Raw genomic sequence first — 5,234 nt, 5'->3', positions numbered from 1 at the left:
CCTGGTAGCAAATAGCATGTCGCGTTCACATGACGCCAGTTGCCAGCCAATGGCGTGCTCCCGGTGGTGGTGGGGGCATTGGACTGTCTTCAATCTACAGACCGATTATTTGTCCTGACAGTTCAGCGACGCGAAAGAGGGGAAGTAATAGGAGGAGTGGGGAGAGTTCCGGAGTAGAGATAGGGCGAGCGGTCGGTAAAGGCAAGCGACTGAATAGTCCAAACACCCCTTGGCGTAACTAAATGGATTCGCCTGTCCCACGCGCACATCTCCGGCGACTGTCAGGACTAAATAATCGTACTGTACCATCGGGGACAATAGACTGGCTCGGCAATTACGTAGCCAACTCGCCGAAGTGTTCACACAAAGCCAATAATTTTATGCCAGTCAACTATTTTCCAACTATTGTCTCATTGACTGGCCTCGTGTAAATGCGGTTTTAGGGAGGTTTCCCACTGGAGTAACTCTCAACTGCAATTGATTCGAAATTGAGTTTGGTTGCAGCTCAATTGCGTTGAGGATTCACGTCAGTTCGCATCAGAGCAACTTTGAGTTTACTGACTGCAAGTTCATCGCATGTTAATTGCCTCATATAACATCCTTGACTTTTGTGGTGATGAATGTAATGTGGCAGTATATGCAACTTCTCGAATTTCCGATGAGATACAGTACTCAAAAACCGTTAATAATTATTGTTCTCCTCTTTCATTATTTGATCGTTTTAAACAATTTATTACGAAGCGTTCACAGCAGAAAAAATAGCGAAAAAATAGAAATGATTATTTACTTTTTTTTCTCCCTGTAACATAGTTCTAGTAAGCTTATATTAAATTAATTTTCTTCATTTTACTAGCTATCTCAAATCTCAAATTAATTATAATTGATTGAATTAAATTAGCTCATAAATTAAGTTACTACTTTACCTTATAGGTTTATCTAAATTTAAATAAATATGTAGTCTACTAATCGTTAATTTAACTGAAGAATATTGCTGGAGAACCTTTTAAGTGTAGTGTAAATATTCGTAATTTAAATATGTATTGTATTGATTAAGGCTGGTTGAGTGGAAGAGAAGGCTTTATGGTCTTAACTCTGCCAGCGAAAATAAAACATTATTATTATTATTATTATTATTATTATTATTATTATTACTTTAAAATGTTTTAATGTGGTTACTAAGAAAGGATGGACAAAGCATCCTGGATTATTAAAAAAATTAACAATTTTATTGTTGTTTAGTCAAATGTCCGAAGGCAGGTCTGAATCTCACAAGTGATACCAAGAAGGCACACTTATAAGGCAACTAGGCCAGGAGGTAATGGGGTAGGGTGGCTAGTTCCTTTCCCCTTCCATTGCATACATCGCCGACTAGCTACATATTGCACTAATCAGACTTCAGATGCATAAAAACATTGTTCTTCCTCTGACACATATCGTCAAGTGAGATATACTGCCTGATAATAGATGTACAATAGTGGCAAAAAAAAAGGACCGACCCTTGTACCTGATTTCAGAGCCTTGTTCACTCCAGAGCTTGTTCACGATAGACTGGTAGGGTGCTATTCATAGACATTTCGCAGCACGCGCTACGAGCGTACTAAGCTAGCCCCACTGGTTACTTGTACAGAATTCAAATCATATCCTATCGCTAACACTGGTTTATGAATACGAAAAACGCTGATCATCCACCGGAAGCCCGCGTTAAAAATGTCTATGAATACGGCCCTAAGACTTTAGTGGTTCGAATCCTGCCTGGGAAGGAAACATTTTTTTTTATTGTTTCTTATTCACATTTATTCCCAATACTTTTCGATCGCAGCGATATTTTACAACTTAATTAACTTATTATTCCCAGAACATGCATTTTACCAGCAATCGAAAATTATTTGGAATAAATTTGAATAAAGAACAAAAAAAGTTTCCTTCCTAGGCAGGATTCGAACCACGAAAGTCTTAGTTACCAGTCTATCGTGCTCTAGAGTGAACAAGGTTCTGAAATCAGCTACAAGGGTCGGTCCGGTTTTTTTTGCCATTACTGTACATGTTACCAGAACCTCAATCAGAGGAACAATTTTACTATAGATTTTTATATTAATTTATATCTAGTAAAATATACAACATGTACGTAAAATATCTTATTAAACTATTAAAATAAAATAGCTTCATTGCTCTTGTGGGTCTTACAAACTTCTCTACGGCCATGTTCCTATCTGATTTTCTACAACACAAAGTTTTACTTTTGCAACTATTCGTATAATATACTACGTATTATGTCCACTTATGTTGATAAATTGAATTGCTCAGTCTTGTCAGGAAGAAGTTCTCAATAAATACTGCCACTGAATATCCCGCACGATGCAAATTTCGTCACAGTTAAGATATTGTCTCCAGTGTAATTAGACTGCCTGTAACTCAGTGTGTAATTCTGAGAAACAGTTCCTGCTCTCCATGACCTTTAGCATCGCAATGATACCAAGAAGAGTAATTTTCTGCATGGGCTGCTTCGGAGACAGATATCTACTTCGACGGTCAGAGGATGTTTGTTTTAACTATGAAAATCTGAACAAACTCTTGTCTATATGTTAATCTTCATTTGCTGCCAATTACCAAGACTTTATTTTATGTACGTAAAACATACACGTGGTAGGCCTACATATTTTAATATTAACTTGTAATTTAAGAAAGGCGATGAGCGAAATTTCTGTTTTCTTAAGTTAGAGGCTTTATACATTGTACACTTCATCCCTTTGCTATAAGTATTTTTGCATGTAAGTTTCATTATGATCTGATGAATAGTATTTGAGTTCTTCATATTTAAGAAAAAATTGCTTATACGGTATTCAAAATATATCACCTCTTACAAAATTGTCCACACCTGTGGAGTAACGGTCAGCGCGTCTGGCCGCGAAATCAGGTGGCCCGGGTTCGAATCCCGGTCGGGGTAAGTTACCTGGTTGAGGTTTTTCCGGAGTTTTCCCTCAACCCAATACGAGCAAATGCTGGGTAACTTTCGGTGCTGGACCCCGGATTCATTTCACCGGCATTATCACTTTCATTTCATTCAGACGCTAAATAACCTAGATGTTGATAAAGCGTCGTAAAATAATGCAATAAAATAAAAATAAATCTTATAGGGGCGTATTCATAGACATTCTTAGCGCGGGCTTCCGGTGGATGATCAGCGAACTAACGTTTTTCGTATTCATAAACCAGTGTTAGCGATACGATATGATATGAATCCTGTACAAGTAACCAGTCGATAGCCGGGGCTAGTTTAGCACGCTCGTAGCGCGGGTTAGCGAAATGTCTATGAATAGCACCCATAAAATTTAAGTTTCATGACTATACAAAAAATCGCTCCTGGATCTCATGAAGACGTAGAGGCAAAAAACACTTGCTATAAACTTCTGAAGTGTCAAAGGAAGATTTTAATACAAAAAAAAAAAAAAAAAAAAACTAAAATTGATTTTTTTTTTAATTTTGTTTCTTAAACTCGCTTCTAGTGTAGGCTGACCAGACGTCCCTGATTTCCGGGGGTAGTCCCCGGTCTTAAGTTGCTGTCCCCGGGGAGCAAATGTCCCCGTTTTTGTCCCCGGAAATTAATTTTGTCTCCAGAAGCTTTAATTATGTTTCAGTAACATATTACTGAAACTACTGTGATCCAAGCTCATTTCTGAACGGTTCTCAGTATCACACAGAAGAACCAGGGAGCACAGTATGAGACTGTTATTCTGTACTCTTTGAGAAGAAGATAGCATCTTTGTCTTTGGTCATCGTAGCATTCACGTTGTGCGGAAGCATTAGAACTGCTGCAGCGTCCTTTTTATGTAGTTCAAAAAATGAGGAATCTTGTGACAAACCAACAAGTGAAAAGTGCTATAACATTTTTCAACATTGAAAGAAAACCCATTCCATTTGAAACAGTTAAAGCTTTGTTACAAGTGAAAACAAACTTTCATTTCTCATGTGAAGAACTTAGTGTGAAGCAGCATGGGAATGAACAGATCCTTAAAAGAGATAGTATTAGAGTTCAGAGTGTGCAGTATTAGCCTATGTGAAAGACTTTCATGCATGCGTCAGTATTGAAATTGTATTTTTAGTGGCTGTAATTATGTATATGACATACAGTAATTAGGAACATTAAATCCAGATGTTTGAGATGGACAGGGCATGTAGCACGTATGGGCGAACCCAGAAATGCATATAGTGTGTTAGTTGGGAGACCGGAGGGAAAAAGACCTTTGGGGAGACCGAAACATAGATGGGAGGATAATATTAACCTCTTTCCTTACTAAATATTTTACCAGTTTTGTGAAAAAAAAGGTGTCATATTTTTTTATTTTCGTAAAGGGTTCATTTAATATTGCAGAATCACTGTAGGCCTACATCACTAATTTTCTTACATACCTAAAAAATCACTATGAAATAGACATACATTCATACATGAATTATTATCCCGAGTTATCTCGTGCACCTTGATTCCAGCTCTGGTAGTTGTCCCACTTTGATTTTCTCCTGAACTATTTACCAACTTATGTGCTTTTTATGGATTAATTTATGAGGTACAATACCAGTGCTGTTATCAAGGCGTCAAATGTTGCTTGTCGTGTGATAGACTCGAAAGCAGGGTATTACACACAGTGGCACATTGCATTCCGGACAGTAGTATCTGCTCCCCTTTATGAGAGCGTTTTGGGAAGAATGATGTAGCAGTCATTGAATATTTGTACCAGTACATCTGTTCTTCAGGTTTGTGAATAATGTTCTGCAGTATCATTATGCCCAAAAGTACACGTATTTCAGAGTCTGTAGTAGGCCGCCACGAATTATTTTCAACATTCTGTGAACACTTATTAGCATGCCGAATCGTCTCCTCGAATATAATGTTGATGAGGTCATTATTAAAGAATAATTAAAAAAAAATTGAGAATTATCGTTATCAGAAACAATGTTAAAATTTCAGGGAATGGGGACCTCGGAAGTGCAGAAGAAATGGTGCCAGATGTCTTCTATTCAAACCACTGTCGAAAAGACGCGACATCAACTGATCTGAATTTGTTTGTTGGTCTATAACTTCGTCTTCTGATACCGATGTTTCATTTCCTAATCTTCTACAGGAATATATTCCTGATCAAAAGTTTCGGAATCACTAACTTGATCCAACTTTACACAAAACAGCACAAAAACACTACACACAAACAGAAACCGCCAAAACTAACTAGCATCTACTCACT

This window comes from Periplaneta americana, chromosome 6 (genome assembly GCF_040183065.1).
Source record: "Periplaneta americana isolate PAMFEO1 chromosome 6, P.americana_PAMFEO1_priV1, whole genome shotgun sequence".
NCBI lineage: Eukaryota > Metazoa > Arthropoda > Insecta > Blattodea > Blattidae > Periplaneta > Periplaneta americana.
This window is presented reverse-complemented; position numbering follows the sequence as displayed.